Source organism: Dama dama, chromosome 14, assembly GCF_033118175.1.
Source record: "Dama dama isolate Ldn47 chromosome 14, ASM3311817v1, whole genome shotgun sequence".
Taxonomy (NCBI): domain Eukaryota; kingdom Metazoa; phylum Chordata; class Mammalia; order Artiodactyla; family Cervidae; genus Dama; species Dama dama.
The window spans coordinates 65,969,384-65,989,660 of NC_083694.1; the positions used below are offsets into that span (position 1 = coordinate 65,969,384).

At 45.2% G+C, this 20,277-nt stretch overlaps 1 long non-coding RNA gene across 1 annotated transcript; it reads right to left on the reverse strand.

Moving 5' to 3' along the window:
• Positions 1–1,726: 1,726 nt before the first annotated feature.
• LOC133069672 (uncharacterized) lies at positions 1,727–10,480 on the reverse strand. The gene is made up of 4 exons (XR_009695916.1): positions 10,387–10,480; positions 3,975–4,093; positions 3,774–3,871; positions 1,727–1,841 (listed from the first exon to the last, which is right to left on the reverse strand). It is a non-coding gene; the product is annotated as an uncharacterized LOC133069672 (long non-coding RNA).
• Positions 10,481–20,277: the final 9,797 nt, after the last annotated feature.

Below are 20,277 nucleotides of genomic sequence, written 5' to 3' on the forward strand. Positions count from 1 at the left end.
CAGCCCGTTGTCATTACCACCCCCCCTTCCTGCATTTGCAGGAGGTCTGGCCACTGATGGGAGGCGGTTTCTAGTAGAGGGAACAGAAGGAAACCAGTTGGCCCTTGTATAACCTTGGCCTCATTAGCATCGAACCAAAGCCCACTGCGCTATTGACTTCTGGTAAATATGCACCCATCCGGGAGATTTCCCCGAGCCCTGCCCGGGGGCCGCGCAGACAGCAGACAGGGCCTTCCTGCTCCTCCATCCCGGGCTTTGTGATCCAGAAGCCGCTCCTCCCCGCCCACACCAATCCAGCGTTCAGAAACCACTCCATCTTCCGGGAGGGGAAAAAACGGGACCCTCCGTGGTCCCCCAGCCGAAACTCCCCCATTCTCTCGCTCCAAAGGGCCAAACAAATAAACCCTAGAAAGGCGGTTCAGCCAGCGAAGCGTACACAATTCTATTTCCAACAGCTTTGAAAACTTTTATTTCTGTACAGCGAATGACACATTATCTTTGCGGAGGTCAGGGAATAATGCAGTCGGATTCTTGCGACATTACGAGAGTTAATGTTTCTGTTTGCCATTGTGTCCCACGCAAAGAAAGGCGGCCGGTCACCTGGGGTTAGCAAAACACAGCACGGAGATGGTCGAATCCACCAGAAGTGCTTTGAAAATGTTGGACACTATTGTGTGGATGGCCTCCTTCCTGGCCCGCGCTGCATAATGGGCCTCCCAGAGCTAAGGAGATAAACGATACTATCCTTGGAGTGTCAGAGGTAGAGCTCTCCAGAAGCCGCATTCATAATTTCCTGGAACTTAAGGACTTCGATTTTTTAATAGTAATTGAAACATATAATTCAATAGAAGTGTCACTCTAATATAATAATTGCCAAGGAAATTGAACCACAAAGAAGTAAATTGCAATTTACCTTTATTAGAGTACTTGGAGCTGGCAATGTTTTCTCATCAAGAAAGCCACCCCTCCCAGATATCTTCCACTTCTATCTTTTGAATGTTCATCCTCATTCACACTGCCCTCTTCAGCAATGCCTGCACTTCTTAGGTTTCCCATGGGCGTATTTGGCTCCTCTTTAAATACTTATCATTGCAAAGTGTTTATATTAATTGCTCTGGTGAAAGCTTCATCATATAAACTTCAGCTAAACTCTTCATTGTCAAATGTCAGCTCCCTCACATTCTACCTAGAATGTTTTCTTTGCTTTTGTGAGGATAAGTGATATAATGGTGCCTTGTATATTTAAAGGACTGTGTAAGTATCAGTTGCTATAATTGTGATTCTATATATCTTTCCTAACATGAAACAATCTTTACATGAGTTACATTATACCACCACTGAACTAAATCCAGGATTCAGAGGAGAACAAGATAAAAAGTCCCTTCACCCTTCCCAGAAGGTATTGCTTAGAACCATCTGAACTGTTAGTATCATTATCATTTCTGATTATTGATAAGCAGTGAAACACTTCAGCTCCTAATGCATGACTTGCCGCCTTTCTCATACCACCCTCATGATCACCAAGCCTTGCTGTCACTCTTTTGCTTGCCCTGGATTCAGATTCATTGTTAGAATCACCCACATCTCCTCTTTTACCCATCTATCCCGGGGTTATTTCTAGGAAGCATCTGGCGTGAGAGTGACCCAAGATGGGTGATCACCTGAAACTGATCCATGCACTCCTGGAAAAGAAAGCAGGTGAGGCCCAGTCAGAATTCAGCACCATCTTTATTGCCAGGGATCCCAGAAATTTACGGTGAGATTTAGAACCTGGGTCTCCTGCACTGCAGGCAGACTCTTGACCGTCTGAGCCACCAGGGAAGCCCCATTTAGATCCACACCTGTAGGCAAAGACATAAATGATAGCCAAGTCATAGTGAACACTAACCTATTTAATTGAAAAGTCTGAGTAGGTAGCAACCTGAAATTCTTAGGTATCAACTCCTTGTCACCTGATTTTGACCTCCCAAATGTTAAAATATAAATAGGCCAGAAATGCACTTCTAGATCAGATTTGGATCTTCCAGACCTCTGGGAGTGACGTCAGCAAGTTTGGGGAACAAAGGACATCACACCTTAAGTTTAAGAATGCCCTAAAGCATATATGTCATCCTTAAACTCTATTGCTTGGAACATTATTTAAATTTTTGAAATTGTTTTGATATCCAACTCAAATATATGTGTATATATATATGTATGTATAGGCATGAAATGGAGATATTGCATTCCAGACCACTGCAATAAAGCAATTATTGCAATCAATCAGTTACATGAGAACAGGATAGAGGGGGGAGAGAGAGGTTCAGTGACAAAGAAAGAACAGGGAGGCGAATAAAAGAAAGGAAGGGAGAGAAGCTCTAGGGAGGAAACAAGAGACAAAGTCTGCAACATTGAGGTGAGTGAGGACAAGTGAGCTACAAAGCATGCATCATGATGCCTGTAACTATGGAGAATCTATACTTATGAAGACAGAGGACAGGAATAGAATTTACCAAGATGAAAACAGATATATGATAGACTGTCAGGATCATGAGTATTATTTTCTCCATTTCCTGTACTTTCTATTACATATCATCTTTATAGGGGCTTCCCTGGTGGCTCAGCTGGTAAAGAATCCCCCTGCAATGCAGGAGACACAGGTTCTATCCCTGGGTTGGGAAGATCCCCCGGGGAATGAAATGGCCACCCACTCCAGTATTCTTGCCTAGAGAATTCCATGGACAGAGGAGCCTGGCGGGCTACAGCCCACAGGGTCACAAAAGAGTCGGACACAACTTAGCAACTAAGAAACAACAAGAAACCATCTTTACAAGAGAAAAGAGGAAGAGAGGAGATATTAAGGAGGAGGTGTGTGCAAAGGCTTGGCCACAGCTGCCCCTGCCAAGCCCCTCCCACCCCAGGTCCAGGCTTCCGCAGCTGAGAAAGGAAGCCTAAGCGTCATCCTCAGTGGGCTGTCTCCTGCTCTCTTCACTGGAATCCTCCCAACTTGAAGGGAGCAGAAGAAAAGTGGGAGCCCTGAAGAGCTCTATGTAGGAATGTGCTAATCCCAAAGACTGGTTTAGAATTCTTTATAAGTCAAGTGTTGCAGGAATAGCCCAGGACAGTTCTTAAGCGACTCTTCCTGGAGGTCTGAATTCAAGATTTTTTTTTTTTTTTATTGAAAATTGTTTATTATTATCTTCTTCTTTTTAAAAAATGTACTGTCATCTCTCAAGGCAGCACATATATTGGAATTGTTACCACACAGAGGGAAGTGAGTCTGGCCCGTGAAAGAACAACATGAAGAGCCCAGAACATTCCACTGTTGGGAGGACAATGTAATTAAGTACAGAAGGCTTGGGCTCTGAAGTCACCTGGATATGAATTGTCAACACATTTGGCAATTTGGTTAACCCTGCTGGGCCTCAATCTTCTCCATGGCTAAATGAGGGTCATTTATCCTGCCTCGCTAGGTTGCCATGAGAGGAAAGGGTCTAGAGTTTGCAACGGGTATCAGATGTTTCATGCATGCAAGTGATCAGCAGGTGTAGCACTCACGTCCTCCTGACCCAGGGATTCCCACTCACTCCTGTTCACTTCACTGGGTCTCTTCTGCTTCTAAAGCACAGAGAATAACCCTCGGGGAAGCCGACATAACTTGTTATCACACACATGTGATATGCCATTGATTCAATCATGACCCATAAAATGTTCCAACCACATATAATAACAAAGTCTTGTAAAACACACTTGCTTGACAAGTTCCAGTGTAGGTGCTGGGGCGGAGTGCTCACCTGACAAGGGCCAGGTGTTCCAAGCGTGAGTATAAACACTACAAACCATGGAGTGACTTTGGGCAAAGACCCTGCTTCTCAGGCCTTGGTTTTTGCACCTGTCAAATGAAAGGAAATGGCCAGAATCAGGAATTTAAGAACACTTAGAACCAGAACTTCAAATGAGTTTAGCATCATTTCTCTGCTCAAATTGAATCTTACCTGAAAGATATTCTGGTGGAGGCAGGGGCAGTGCCTGGGGACCCCTCGCAACCTGGAGTCTCTTGCTTTCTTTGGGGGGGTTAACCTTGGAGGCACATCTTCAGGGTCACAGAGCAGAGCTGGAAAGCACAGATTTTTACACTGTCATGAACTGCTTAGCAATCTAACAGTCCACAACTTTACAGATTTCTATTCTACTTTATCAATACTTGGTCATACGACATGACTCTTTTTAAAAGTATTTTCAATTTAGATCAAAGCATATCATCACACTGCTTTGTCCATGTCCATTTCTGGAGATTTTTAAAAGTGTTCAACACAAAATTTTGCTTCCCTAAGTGCCAGTTATTCCTCCCACCAATCTCCCCTTCTCTTCCTCCTCCTCCTCCCTCTGTTATTGTTTGACTTTCTTTCACTCTTGCCCTTTTCCAGGAAAAAAAAAAAAAAGAATCCTCTCTTGGCAATATTCTCCATCAGTTCAGTTCCTCAGTTGATTCCTTACCTGGTTGCCTTGTGTGTTTGAGAGTGAGGGAGGAGCCAGGAAAGTTAGATGCTGGATGCTTCTCATTTGGGAAAGCTTTTCTCTTTGTCTTCCAGGTGGTGTTTCTCATTCATATTTCTGTCCCCAGTTCTGCCCCTCCCCACCTCAGACATCCTCTAAACTGATCCAAGGACCCCGGCAGTGATGTTACCTTGGAGGCTTCTTAAAAATTCAGATTCCTGGGTCTCATCCCCTATCTTCTGAATCAAAATCTCTGAGGTTGGAGTTTAGAACAGGAGATGCTAAAAAGAGCTCCTAAAATGATTTTTCCTCTCCTTAAATTTTGAAAACTACCTTTCAAAGCACCCTCCCCAGTTTCTCCCATTTCTCCCTCTCCCGCTTCTCAGCTTCTTTCCCCTCAGTTTTCATCCTAATTACCAGCTAACTGGTGGATGTCACCGCTGCTTAAACGTGCTCCCACTCTGGATCCCTAATCATGCCGATTGTGTTCCTCAAAGCTGAGTCAAGCATTGCTGCCTTTTTATTTCCCCCTCTCTATATACTGCAGAAGGAAGCAGGTCCCCGCTGCTTTTGTTGGCCCTACTTCTGGGCCGAGCTCCATTTGCTGGTGAGCAGGGCTTATCTTCACTCTCCCCCTCGAAATACTGTAACATTCAGCATCCTTTCATGTCTGTGCTTTTAAAGTAAATCTTTGGACAATTAAAGATATGAAATGGCTAAATAGAGTTCTACAGGCGTTGTTCTCTGCTTTTTAAAGGTTTAATCACACTTAATGGCTCTCTTCAAAACTTGAATTTTCCATTTTGGTGTTTTGACTCCATTGAAAGAGTTTACTAATATTCTTTCAAAAGTATTCTCTGCTCAAATGAGCTATTCAATAAAGTTTTATGGCAGGCTATAGGATTTACGCTAAATGGAAAATAATTTAAAGAGAGATCAGAGTTGTGGTTGGGGGGGGTGTTGCCATTCCTCTCTACAGGTTTTGTTAGTTAAGCCGTAATCATCAATATCGAGTCCATTAAATGTTGGTGTGAAGGAAAAAGAATTATCACTTAGATGTAAAGGAGACTATTGCAAATGCAATTTCAACACCCCCGAACCTTTTCCTTGACGGTAGTTTATTGTTCAGCCTTGTGAGTCTATAAATAGGAAGTTAGGAAAAATTCTCTTTCTTCCCTCCCTTCTTCCTTCTCCTCCTATTTATTTTCTTCCTGAAGAATAGTGGACAAAAGGGTAGGGGGGAGTGAAAGGAACCAGTTACAGATCATTTTGAACAAACGGCCTTGACTCTTCCCCATCTTAGTCCTGCTGAGTTCTCTCTGGTTCTTACTTGTCACCGTCAGGACTAGGAAGCCAGCAGGACACTGAGGAGCCCCTAGGTCATGCTTACCGTCCAAATGATGGAATTTGCTACTTGTGGGGGAAATTTAGTGGAAAAGCAAAGCCAGTCCTCCCTGACAGCATCTTTATGAACCCCCTAGACTAATCTTCAGTGGGCTAAGTGATATGGAGATGCATGTGATACTAATGAGATGCACAGACTCAGATAAGAAAAATTAATGCTCTGTGTCTGAGACCTAATAAGGGCACTCCTTCTCCCCGCTGCCATCTGGCTTGTCACCTTCTGCTTTGCTCAGTTCTTTTTCCCCACAAGTGACCCTTGGGCACTTGCAGCATGCCCAGGAGGGTGCTAAGTACTAAGACAAGTTTGAGAGAATTTTGACCTGACATTGATGGGTTTCACATTCGGCTAAAGAAATGAGAAGAAATATAGATAAGCCAAAGGACACAGAAGACGTGATCTATGATCCAGGCATTGTCATTTGCCAACTATGTGGTCTCTGGAAAGGCATTTAACTTCTCTTAGACTCACTGTTTCTCTTTCACAAAGAGAGTTGCTGAGATCAAGTAGCATTTATTACAATCAGAAAGTATTTCTTTATTTATTTTTTATTTTATGTCTCTCCCCCACCTCCCCAGTATAAGCTCCATGAGACCAGGGGCCTTGACTGATCATTCATCTCGATCTCTGTGCCTAGAACATGGGCTGGCACAGAGCAGATGATCAGCAAATGATTGCTAAGTGGATGCAAGTATTATGTTTAAAAAAATCTTGAACCACTGACCTACCAAGGTTTGCTCCGTAGGATTTACATCAGGCAGAGGAGACAAACAGTATTTCAAAAAGATAGCAGCAGAGGGAACAAAACAGAACAAAAGCAATTTCTGTTTCAGAGATACTGAAGAGACCAGTTTGCACTCAGGAATAATGGATGTGCTCTGGGAACTGTGGATCTGGGCCAGATTTGAGAAGGCCTGATATGCCAGAATTAGCCAATGGGGAAATAGTGATGGGTTTTGATCAGGGGTGTTATTTGAAGAAAGTGATGCTTTAAGATTAATCAGGCAGCGATATACAAGACTGAAGATGGTAGAGAAATTAAGAGGACATTGTAATAACTGAGGTACCAGGTGACAAGTCCTGACTTAGAATCATGGAAATGGGAGCCTAAAGGAAAGGAAAATTAAGAGCTCTGACAAAGCAAGAATCAATGGAACTATTTCTTGAAGAACTAGAAGAGATGAAGGAGAAGAAAGCATTTAAGATATGAAGACTAGGGACTTCCCTGGCAGATATGAAGACTAGAGTTTTGGTAGCATCAATAGAAATAGGGAAATCAGGAGGAGAAGCCATGTTTCAGAGAAATAGACTAAAATTGTTTTCAGTCATTTTGAGGTGTTGGTGGAACACACAGGTAGAAATAACCAGCAAGCAGTGGAAAATACAGGGCTGGGGAAAGATACTTGAGTGGTGTGTGTTACTCATTCATCGTGTCTGACTCTTTGTGACCCCAGGGACTGTAGCCCACCAAGCTCCTCTGTCCATGAAATTCTCCAGGCAATAATACTGGAGTAGGCAGCCATTCCCTTCTTCAGGGGATCTTCCTGACCCAGGGATCGAACCCAGGTTTCTCCCATTGCAGGCAGATTCTTTACCATTTGAGCTACCCAGAAAAAGACCTTCATGCTGGGAAAGATTGAAGGCCAGAGGAGAAGGGGACGACAGAGGATGAGATGGTTGGATGGCATCACCAACTTAATGGACATGAGTTTGAACAAGCTCCAGGAGTTGGTGATGGACAGGGAAGCCTGGAGTGCTGCAGTCCATGGGGTCACAGAGTGTCAGACATGACTGAGAAACTGAACTGAACTGAACTACCCAGGAAGCCAAAGATAACAGATGTGGAAGTCCTCCCCTTGGAGGTGACAGACAAACCCATGGGAGGACATGGTGTCTTTGCAGGAGAGAAGAACAGAAGCCCACATGCAGAACCTGAGTGAATGAATCGGGAGGAAGAGAGGTCCAAACAGGAGCACCCGGGAGAGACGGAAACAGGACAAGGGATGTTTGAGATTCTTATCGCTGTGTCCAGGTCATGATATATAATCAGTACAGGGTTCATTATGATGCAGATCCTTATTAGGTACAAGAGAATGATCAATCATATCAAGTGCCATAGAGGAGATGTCAGGGAGAACAAAAAAATTAGAAAATGTCTTTAGATCTGCACATTAGGAGGTCCTTGAGAAGAACAGGAGAGAGACTGTGAAGTTTTTCTACCAGGGAACTTATTTCACAAGGTAATTTGACACATTTTCAGCCTTTCTGTAAGAGTACATGCTGGAAAATTCTGTTTCCTTATCATCTCCAACCCACAAGGAATGTCACATGAGGAAGTCTTTATAAGCCATGTGACGGCAGCTCAGTCTGTGTTTTCAATTACCAGCAGGTTAACAGTTACTGATTAATTGCACCCAGTAGAAGAGGAGCCACTGATTTCTTATCCCTAACTCTTGCCATCACCACTTCTTTGTTTTGCCTTTTTCTGGAACCAGGTTCTCACAAATAGCATGTTGTTAAGACTCAGAGAGGAAAAAAGGAATTAGATGTTAAACAATCCTTGGTCAAGCATTGGGCTTCTACAAATTTAATTTCAACTCAGAAAGACATGTTGGGAAGCTGGGTTCCATTAGCTACAGAGCTGATCTAACACATAAGTATGCTAGGTTGCTGGCTGGCTGGCTACCTGTTGACATTTTGCATTACATTTTAAAATAATTCTCTTCTCTGAAATACTTTCCCAAATCCAACCATTTCAGCTTGGAATTTCTTTAAGGGAACAAAGCCGTGGATCCACAAGGAGAGGTCAAGCTTAACATTCAGAATCTATGCTGTGCCCTCACCCCCATCACCACTTGGTTTAATTTAACCCTAAAGGACAAAGAACTTACAACAAAGAATAAAAACCACAATTTGACTTTTTAAGACTCATTATAGTATCCCTAAATACTGGTGCTAGGAAAGGAACTTGCTGAAATGGACCAGAGAAAGGCAAGGGTGATCAGGGAGCGAGAGGGAGCCACCTCTTAGGCCCCTTCATGGAAGGAAATGGCCTACTTCTGATTGGTCTTTTGAGAAAGCAAGACAGCAGTGGGAAGGAGCAAGCCTAACTTCTCCAAGTGTGAAGGGGACTCACTCACCCCATCCATGATCTTCCACCGCTTGATTGGAGAGGCAGGGAGTTCAGCTCTGGGCCTGACCTGGGTGCCTTCACTTGCTTGCTCTGCCACGTGACCTTGGCTGGAACCAACGCTTCAGCACTAAAGTTGCACTTTGCAAGCCTTGCAATTGACTCCCCAAGTTGGAGTGTCCTGTCCCCCAAGAATGTTCACTACAAAGCTGTCCTAGGGACACAATCGGGGATGACTAGAGGCTGAGGCCAGCTTGTACAGTTGTGCAGAACCAGAACTTTTGAGTTTTCTGAGGCTCATGAGACATCGGGAAGAGACAGTGATGGTCATTAGCCCCTTTCTGATTTGATCACATGTTTGCTTTTGTTCCTCAAACCCTGACAGCAGAGACCTGCCAATAATGGGGTTTGATGGAGGCTGATCCTGAACCCTTGAATGTTGAAGGAGGAGGCTCCCAAAAAGGGAGGGAGAAGATGGGCAGGGAGGAGCCCTGGAAATCAACCTGGCTGACTGCTCCGCGATGGCCCCAGGTCAGCTGCTCTTGGCTCTAGGAGATTCGAAGTCTAAGAACAATTCCCCTCCTCCCCAAAGTTTTCCTTTCCAAGAGAAATAGATTCTCTCTCTGTGTGTCTCTTTCAACTCTCAGCAAGACCGGTATGAACACATGAAGGCCGTAAACCTGCTCCTTCACTGGGGCTGTTTATTTCCAGTAGACAAATATTGTGCCAGTGTTCACTTCAATTAGGAGACACATTTGACAATCTGACTACTCCATCTGATGCCTCAAGGGCAAATTTCAGCTCTTTCAGAAAGTTAGGGCCAATAACGGATCCATATGAATAAAATATACAGACAAGGAATATTTGAGGCAGTTTGGGGAAAGCACCTTCTGCAGCAAGGAGAGTAAAATGTCTACATGAAAAAAAAATTGTATAAATAAAGCATGGGGCTTAAACTGGAGGGAGGCTGGGAATTCAGAGTGAAGGCTACAGTGCCCGCTCGCCCTTCACCTCCCTGGAGTTGGAATTCAGTGAGAATCAGCACTACGGTGCCTAAGATGTGTGTAATTCTATAGACGAAATCACTGCAGCAGAGCTCAGCTCACTAACACACTCATGAAAGTTATTCCAGCTTTTAAAATCATCCTAGAAACCAGAAGCTCTTCTGGGTATCTAATTTCAGTCCTTCTGCTAAATCCCGTCTCTTCTTTATTACCCTGAAGATGACCAGAAAAGCGACTTAGCATCCTCCTTTATGGGCTTCCCTGGTGGCTCAGTGGTAAAGAATCTGCTTGCCAATGCAAGAGACATGAGTTCAATCCCTGGGTTGGGAAGATCCCTTCGAGAAGAAAATGGCAACCCGCTCTAGTATTCTTACCTGAAAAGTCCCACGGACAGAGGAGCCTGGCAGGCTACAGTCCACGGGGTCGCAAAGCAGTCAGACACAACTTAGTGACTAAACAACAATTCACCTTTACACAGGTTTCCATGTCCTGGAAAGTGGAAGTCAAGCACCAGGCCCTGCTAATAGAGCAATTTCTGCTCAGAATGGACCTTGGATCCATGTTACCCTTTTCCTGGCAATAGCCCAATTGGGGGAATGGGTTAGATCCTCAGCCACACTGCCCAGCTGGCTTGGGTAAGTTTTATCAGCTCCCAGGTCTCCTATATCTCCATCAAGGCCAGGGAAGTCAGTTCCTTCCTCATCTTACAAGGCTCTTCTGGGAATAAAATCATGAGACAAGAGTGGAAGGAAGTGAAAGTTTGATAGATATGGTGGCACCCTTGTTAGTTAGTTCCTGTTTCTTGAGCTGACCCGATCCCAGGTGCAATGAACTCCAAGGGGCAGCTTGGTCATGGGTTAGGGAAAAAAACTGTCTCTAAGTCTCAAACTTCACATTCATCTAGTTCTCTCATTAGTTAAACTGAGTTATCTTAAACTACTTGTATGCATATTTGTTTTAAATAGGACCTCACTCAGCTTCTACATAAGCTTATCAACAGAAAATGATTCATTTTGTATTTTAATATTAACGACAGATAGGATCTATTTTGAAAAGCCATTATAAGCAGCTATTGTTGAGAGAGCACTCTCTTGAGAGTGACCATCAATACTACTGTTTGACTTATCCTTCATTTTTATTTTTATTGTTATTAGCAAATATAATTAAAATTAAATTTATCCGAAGAGAGTTCTTAGGTTTACACTAGTATTTGGTAAAGCCGTAACTAGCTATTTCTCGTTTCTTCCATTCATTCATTCCTTCACTCAGCAAACATTGATGGGAACCCAGGATGGGCCAGGATGCTGGAGAAGTTATGAAGTAACCTCAGGTTTTCTTGCTCTGGGAGACAGAAAGGCAGACAGCCTCGTGCACAAAGGAAGTGATGCTGAGGGGACAGAGTGCACTCAGCTCTCGGCCAGGGAGCACACGGGTCGGATCTGAACCTCAGAATGTGAGTAGGAGGCGGTGGTGCCCCGAAGGGTGAGGGGACCTTGGGCAGAGCGCATCACTAGTGCCAAGGCACAGGGTCCCAGCTGAGACGGCACGGCTCTGGGCTTAAGAATTGGGCTTGGCATTTTAAAGAATGAAATAACGCCACTTGCAGGAACATGGATTCACCTAGAAATTGTCATAGAGTGAAGTCAGTCAGACAGAAAAAGACAAATATCGTATGATATCCCTTACATGCAGAATCTAAAAAGAAATAAAACAAATGAACTTACAAAATAGAAACTGACTCAGAGACTTAGAAAACATACTTCTGGGTGCCAGGGGTGGTGTCGGGGGAAGGGATGGTTAGGGAGTTTGGGGTGGACATGGTCACACGGCTGTATTTAAAATGGAAAGCCAACAAGGATCTACTGTGTAGCCCAGGGAACTCTGCTCAATGTTATGTGGCAGTCTGGATGGCAGAGGAATGAATGTGAGGGAGAACAGATACTTCTATACGTATGGCTGGGTCCCTTTGCTGCCCACCTAAAACTATCACAACACTGTTAATCGACTATACTCCAATACAAAATAAAAAGTTAAAAAAAGAAGAGAAAACATGTGTCTATACAAAAAAGAAAAAAGAATGGAACTGGATTTGGTTTTTCTCCTTCTCCCTCTTTCCACCAATCCCACCCTCCTCCCCTCCCGCTCCCTTCTGTTTCTCCTTTCTCCCTTTTCTCTCCCCCCGCTTCTCTCTTTTTTTCTCCCTGCTACCATTTTCCTATTCACTCCCTTCCTCACCTTCATGCTTATGACGCTAGCAATAATTTTGGTCTCCTCTCCAATCCAGATACCTCTGAACAGAAATAGAAACAAATAAACAAAAAAATCAAATATCTAAACTTCAGGCCATGCTCCAATAAGCCCTGGGATGGGAGGAGAGGGTGCTCAATGGCCAGATGCTGGGAGTCGGCACCCCCACCCCAGTATTGACCACCCTGAGACACCCCTACCTCTCACTTGGTCTCCCAGGTAGGGAGACCCATCATTCTTGCCTTCATCCCTGCTACCCTTCTTTTTTTTTTTTCCTCTCTCTACACGCTTGAAAAATTCATTTGAAGAACCCAGAGACCTGGCCAGACATGGAGAGGATGCCTGAGTGGGCAAAGGAGGCACTGAGCCATTGGAAGTTCATCAAGGACCCAAAGGCAGAGGTATGTGGACGGGAGTCATGTTCGTGCCCTCCAATCCCAGCATCAACCAGAATGTGTGTGGACCGTCCAAACACCTCGGCAGCCCAGATACCAGACGACAGAAAATTACTATGCAAGCCTTATTAGAGGTCCCCCTGAAATTACTGGGATTCTTTCCATCCCATCGATGTCGCCCGTACAGCCGCAAGTAGCGGAAAGTTTTAAAACTGTTTTCCCGTTTGGGTTTTCAAAAGTTGGTACAAGAGAGTCTGCTCCAGCTATTGGCCACAGAGGCCCTTAGAGTGCAGCCTTTCCTAGTCCCCAAATTCATCTGGCTGTGCTTTGAGCTAAACAACCTGCATCCTCAGACTTCATAAATCGTCATTCCTCTGCCCATCCGAAGAGCAGAAATTCATGACTCGATCTCAATCAAACAGTGTAAAAGCCCAAACAAAAATACATCTGGACAGACAAATGGGATGCCAGGTTTTTGCTTGATGAGAAGGGAAATGGCTCAAGCCTGGCCCCTTGAAATGAAGGCTTTATCTCAAAAAATGCTCATGGAACCCTAACAGAGTCGCTGAGACCAGCTTCGCTTATAATATCCAACATAAACTAGATATGGAGCTCATTTTGCTCAGTGTTTTGTGACCTGGAAAACATTTTGTTGGAGCCTTAAAAAAAAAAATAGCCCATGTTCATTTTTTTCCCCCAAATGCAATGATCATCATTTTCTGTTCCTTGAGCCCAGGTGAAAAGCAGCCAGTGAGCTTGGGCAAAAAAAAAAAAAAAAAAAAAAGGTGGACTCGAAATTTCCTGACACAGTTAACAGGCTGTTAAAATTCTGTCCTGCTCAACCTTCATGTGAGTGTTTGGGGAATCAGGTAGCTAGAACTACAAGAGAAAAATAGATGCTCGTCACTCTGACTGGTATCTGTGCACCAAGTGGCCTGAAGAGTCACCAAGAACAAAGCCCCATTCACTGGTCAGTCAGTTCAATAATCCATAATCCCCAAACTCGTTATTCATGCGATGTTTGTCCAAATCCACTTTTTTCCTTCCCCCATCCCACCTCTTTTCTTGTGTTCTGTAGGTAGGTAACGTGGAGATCCATTTTAATAGCTGGAGATCCATCTGAAATCTTCCCACTGAAAACAAAAGCAAACAGCAAAGGTTATTAGAGCTGAGATCCTCTCCGACTGAAAGGGAAACCTGAAGCTGTTGATACATTTTCCTGTCTCCTTCTGCTCCCCCAAATTCCTCTCTCCAGGGCTGACTTGTTAATGGAGGAGGGGGGAGTGTGGGCAGAAGTAGAGCAGGCAACATGCAAATATTGTCTTAATTGTATCCTGGCCATTACTCAATTGTGGAGGCTTTTAAGATAATTTATTAATATTCTCTTTAACCACTGTAGATGCAGTGGAGGGTTTTTGTGCTGTGTGTGTGTGTGATTTCTTCCTGAGTTATTTATTTGATAATGATATTAAATATTAGAAACTCTAACAGCTGGTGTGTTTATCCTGACTTGAGTGTATTAACCTCTTTAGCCCTTTTTTCCAGAAGAAGGATTCAGCATCACAGATTTGACTGTCAGCTGTGGTGCCTGGCGGCCCAGCCGATTGGCATCCTGACAGAATCGAAAGTCCAGAGCAGCAAGTAAACATGGATGACATTGCAGGGAGAGACGAGGGAGAGAGCACATCATAACTTGAGGCACCTGCAGCTGCTTGCACCCAAATCAAAGCAAAGGCCGAGCTCACTGAAATGGAAAAACACTGAATTTACCGGGAGTGAGTTGGCGCTGGCTAGGTGCAGGAGGAGGGGGCTGGATGGAGGGCAGGGGAGGGCACTGGCATGTTGCCCACTGACAATACTCAGCTAAAGTACCTTGAGGCAGATCCCTGGGTCCTAAGGCCCACTGTGACCCATACGGTGAGTGAGGGTGGGCAGCTGCCAGCGCTGGGCTCATGGGTCAGTGGTGGAAGGACGACCGCCTGCCTGGGTAGGCTGAGTCACAGGACAAGACCAAGGTTATATTCACCTGAACACATGGGTCTAGCCCTGGAACTACCTCTTACTGCCTCTGTGACCTTCAGCAAGCCATTTAATCTCCTGGCCTCAGTTTCCACATCTGTAAAATGAAAATAATTATATGCTGTCATGGTCATGGTGAAAGTGAAAGTGTTACCTGCTCAGTCGTATCCGACTCTTTGCAACACCGTGGACTGTAGCCCGTCAGGCTCCTCTGTCCATGGGATTTCCCAGATAAGAATACTGGAGTGGGTTGCTGTGTCCTTTTCCAGGGGATCTTCCTGACCCAGGGATCGAACCCAGGTCTCCTGCCTTGCAGGCAGATTCTTTACCCTCCGAGCCACCAAGGAAGCCCTGTTGAGCCATAATCAAAAGACTTAATGAGTGGATGAAGCACAAATACAAAGCATAACTAGTTTCTTGTCTTCCCTTAGCTCACAAGAGATGACGTGGGACCCTTCTCAACTGACAACCTCCAAATCTGAAAACACTGAGGCATGTCCAAGCTTCTGCAGCTTCCTTTGCTCCTGGAATTTAAGAGTGGAGGATCCCACTCTGGACTCCAGCGAGCCCTCAGCCCTGTTCTGGGTCTGAATGTCCCTGGAGCGATGACTCTGGCGGAGGGATAAGAAAGAGCACAAAGCAGTGTTTAGGGTACAGGCCAGACTCCCCCCTTGGAAGAGACACATTCTCTTCTAGGGCCACCCCGCAGTCTCAGGGCCCTGCAGTGTGAGACTTGCGGTGACTGGACCCCAGATGGGGTGCAGTGTCAGGAGGGGTGGAGAGCCAGGGAGGAGGCTGGAGTTGAATTAGGTGCTTATAAAGGTGCTTCCTTATAAGGTAACATTGCTCCAGGAAGCCAGGGTTATTCCTGTTTATCACAGTGCTTGGCATTTAGGAGGTACATGAATTGGTTAATGAATGAATGAAGAAAGGAATTGTTGAATAAAAATAAAATCCACTTCTGCAATGGAGCATGAGCAGAAAGTATTAACACATTTTGGTGAGTCACCACACTTCCGGCAGGGAGTTTCCGTACGTTGGACAACTCTTAGTGTCTCATCTCATATCTTCTTGAGTTCACGTGTACCCAAGGTCTGAAACCTTTGTACCACTCCACCTGCCACCAGGGGCCAAGGAAAGCACAGCCTGACCATGCTGCCCTGGTGCCCGCACTCTGTGTCTCTCACCATCCCTTGGGGCCCATCCCTGTTCCCTTGGAGACATGATGCGCTGTGGGAACGTCTTGGTGCCCACACACGTGCCATTGTAACATGTAGAGGAGTCAATGTCCTGTGTGGGCGGGGGGGAGGGAGTGCAGGGATGGTGGGAGGCACAATCTGGAATACTCTCTTCAATGTAATGACAGACTCCTAGAATGCTTTTTCATCACTTTACTTGGGTACACAAGGATTAACACATTCTTAGCACACATTTGCACTCTGGATTAAAAAGTTAAACAAAAACAACTAAACTATATTTGCTGAATCATCTCTACTTCTACATCAACCAACCTGAAATGTCAGATGGGTTTTCTAAGCTACAAAAGCTGGGGGCAGCGGTGAATCCATATAGCAGGACTCAGAGCTCCCAGGAGGCTAGGGGAATGTTTAATCCCACTTCCCTCTTAGAATTCACCACTCTCTCAGACGGTAAAGCGTCTGCCTACAATGCGGGAGACCTGGGTTCAATCCTGGGTTGGGAAGATCCCCTGGAGAAGGAAATGGCAACCCACTCCAGTACTCTTGCCTGGAAAATTCCATGAATGGAGGAGCCTGGTAGGCTACAGTCCACAGGGTCACAAAAAGTCAGACACGACTGAGCGACTTCACTTTCATTTTCACAGGGCTGGGGAGAGGGGAAGGGGCTAGCAGTTAGTCCAGTCTTCTTCCTATCCTTTCTCCAGGCTCCTCTCTGCCCTTCCTGTGAGCATAGTGCAGCAAGGTGATCATTCATGTGATGTAAGCACAATAGTTGTCAATCGTTAAGTTAATTCTACAAACATTCATTGAGCACCTACAGATGCTTTGCTGTTGGGGAATATTAACAGGGTGATGGGGTCGTGGTGGAGGAGGCGTATGTGCCCTCTAGCTGCTTAAGGTCCCTGGAAAAGAGGGATGGATAAGTTCTGGAGGGGCTCAGATGAAGCCTCCCTTAAAGGGCCGGGTGGTCCTGGGAAGGTGAGTGTGAAAGGAGACTCCAGATGTTGGTGTCCAGAGAGCATGTGGCGTTGGGAAACATGGTGAGCACATTTCTGTGATAGGATAAGGGGCCATCTGAGGGGTGAGGGGGAGAACAATCCAGTGGCAACTTGGGAATGGCCTTCTCATTCTGGATCTACAGGATTTTGTCTGCAGCTGCCCTTGGGGGAGGGAAACGGATTAAAGATTCTTGGATTGAGTGATCCCCACAAATACATAGCTTTGCTGCCCAATCACCCAGACAGAGGCTGTCGCCATTGCCCGCTCTTCCCAGCCCCGCAAGGCTTAGTCTACAGCCAGCAGCTCTCACTGGATCCACAAATGAGTTCCATATTTTGCCCCAACAGCACTTTAACTTTATATCAAAATAGACTTCCCTCCTCCCTGCCAGGCCTACCCTGAATTCTGGTTCTTTCTCCCAGTTTTGGTGAAGAAGTGGGCTCTTACTGTGGGGCAGAGGGTGAGGTAGAATTGGGAAAGGATGAGAAGGCCCTCTGTGCACCAAACCTGGAGCCCAGGAAGGCGACTGCCCCCTTGCTCCGTTATTTCATTCGTTTTTCTTTTCTTTTCAATTGAAGTATAGTTGATTTACAATGCTGTGTCAGTTTCAGGTGTATGGCAAAGCGATTCAGTTATCATTCTAAGAGATGAAAAACTCAGGATTCCAGCTTTAGGAATTGTTGAAAGCAGGGAAGGACCTGCTGTTTTGGTTTGCTCTTTGTGATGAAGAAATCTTGGCTTGGAAGTGGGCCTGGAATGCGGAAGGCATCTGTCTTGATCTGAAAGACTTGAGAAAAAGTCCTAATCAAACCTGTTCACTTTTCCCTTCCCTCTTCCCATTTTTACTTCTCCTCCCTCCAAGTGCTTGGAGGGCCCCAGCAAAGCCAAGGCAAGTCAGTTCAAAAAGTATATAACATTCCAGTTCGAGTTAGAGCTTGATCTTTATCTATGAGTCTTTGAAATTGCATTTTGTTAAGCTTCTCTCCTTTCTCCATGGACTAATGCTTAATTCAAAGGAATGACTTTCTAATAGTAGAATTTCTAGTATTTAACACCTTATGGGGGATGGAAGGGGTGAAGTCCTTACTGACTTTCCCCTTTAATTTTGCCACATCAACAAGCACCTGCTTGTGAGGTGAGCTCTACACATATGTGTAAGTCAGGAGCCAGCAACCTGACCACAGGCTAAATTAGGCCTGCTGCTTGTTTTTGTAAATCAAGTTTTATGGGGCCACAGTCACAGCCATTCTCATTTGCTTAACATATTGTTTATGGCAGCTGTCGGCCCTACAGTAGTAGAGTTGAAGAGTTTGGACACAGACTCTAAGGCCCACGAAGCCTAGAAGTATTTAGTCTCTGGCCCTTTATAGCAAAGATTTGCCAAACCCACTGTAAGTTAATGCATATCTTAGATTTACTGTAAGTTGGAGACCTGGGTATTGTCCAGTCAGAACCTGCTTTTGACTCTATCAAAGGATATTGTCTCTGAAAGTATGAGGCATGCAAAGAGCCCTATGTTCAGGTTTTTCCGAAAATAATATTAATGCTACCACAAAACAAAACCTTTTACTTAATTTATCTGATTGTAAGACTCACAATAACTCCTGGGATAGACATTGTTAACCCAATTTTAGAGATAGTCAACTTGTGTGTTTAGAAAGTTAAATAAGGTGCCCTGTGTCTCCTGGGCCTCCTAGGGTGGTGCTAGTGGTAAAGAACCCACCTACTGATGCAGGAGACATAAGAGACACTGGTTCATTCCCTGGGTCAGGAAGATCCCCTGGAGGAGGAAGTGGCAACCCACTCCAGTATTCTTGCCTGGAGAATCCCATGGACAGAGGAGCCTAGTGGGCTACAGTCCCTAGGGTTGCAAAGGGTTGGATGACTGAAGCAACTTAGCAGGCATGCACATGTTCATAGCTGTTAAGTGGTAAAGCTGGGATTCTAAGACTGGACTGGGTGTGAGCTCAACCACTTCCCTATATCTCAAATGATGATAACTACTACCACATATTAAGCATTTATTAAATACCAGGTACTATGTAATGTGACTTCCACACATTCTCTCATTTAGCCTTCAAACCAACTCCATCAGATGGGCATTTGCATCTCTATTTCATGTATAAAGTCTTCATAGCTTTTATACTGTGTCTGCAAACTAACCACAACAACAGTGACCAGCAATGACCCTTCCTAAACCCTTCAGCTCTCTGGAAAAGGCAGCTCTCTTTCCCTTCCCAGCAGTTAATTCTGCTCATCTCTGGGGCGCTCATCTGCTCTGTGACCTCCTCCTGGGCTGGGAGAGCTCAGCCTTCCCCATCTCTCTCCCACATCAGGGCAGCTGGACCGGTCTTGCCGAGCGGCAGGTGGCAGAGGGACTCCGGGCATCTAATCGGGAGGTGGGAGTGACAGCATGGACCAAAGCATGGTTTGGCTGAAAAGACAAGAGAAGTGTGGTTTCTCAGCTGCCGGCGTGCTCTGGCTCAGGAAAGACAGCAACGCTGGGGTTTCCAGCTTTCCAGCTTCCCAATACGTCGGAGCCACTGGGTCAGAGAGACACTCCGGGCAACCACATTACCAACGCAGCACGCTCTTGCATGCTCTCTAGCCCTTCCCAGCCCTTCCTGACTGCCAGGATGATTTTGACCGTCTCTCCAACGACTCTGGTGTTCACTCATTATAACACCAAGGCGCTCTGGGCCAGATGCACTATGAGAATCTATTGTCTGTGTAGAAAATGCATGGTCATGTAGTAAGCTGGTAAAATTGCTACCGGTCTACTTCTTCCCAAACCTTCAAGACAGCCATTTCTGCCAGAGAGGGTCAGCTAGAAGGACAGAGCTACCCTGAAGGCCGATGGTGCCCGGAAGTGTGGACCGGGCAGCAGTGTGGCTCTTCCGTGTACGTGAGTCCCTCCAGTTCCATATCATGTCCTCAGCAATAGGTTGTTTTGTCACTGCTGTCTCTGGCAGAAAAGATGAAAGGTGAGATTTAAGAAACTGAAATCAAAATTAATTTCCTTGGTTACTGATAGGACATGGGAAACTTTGTAGGAAGTAGGGGACCATGGGTTGGAACTCTATCAAACATGAATAGAAGTGCTGGTGGAATCACATTTTCGACCCTATCTGTCATTGTCACTCCTGAATCCCAGACTTGCAAAAGCAGTTGCCTACGAAATCTCTACCTGGATATCCTTCAACCAGGTACTTTCAACCCAACAGTTTCAAAAGAGGGCCAATTCTCCTCCTTCACTGGTTACAGGTTTCACCATCCAACCAATCCTCCAAGTTAATATCTTAGCTGTCACCTTGACACCCCTTCTTCCAGCGCATATATCCATTCCCATTCTCGTTGCCCTGGCTTAGACCTTTGTCATCTTTCCTGGATGGTAAGAGCCTCCCAA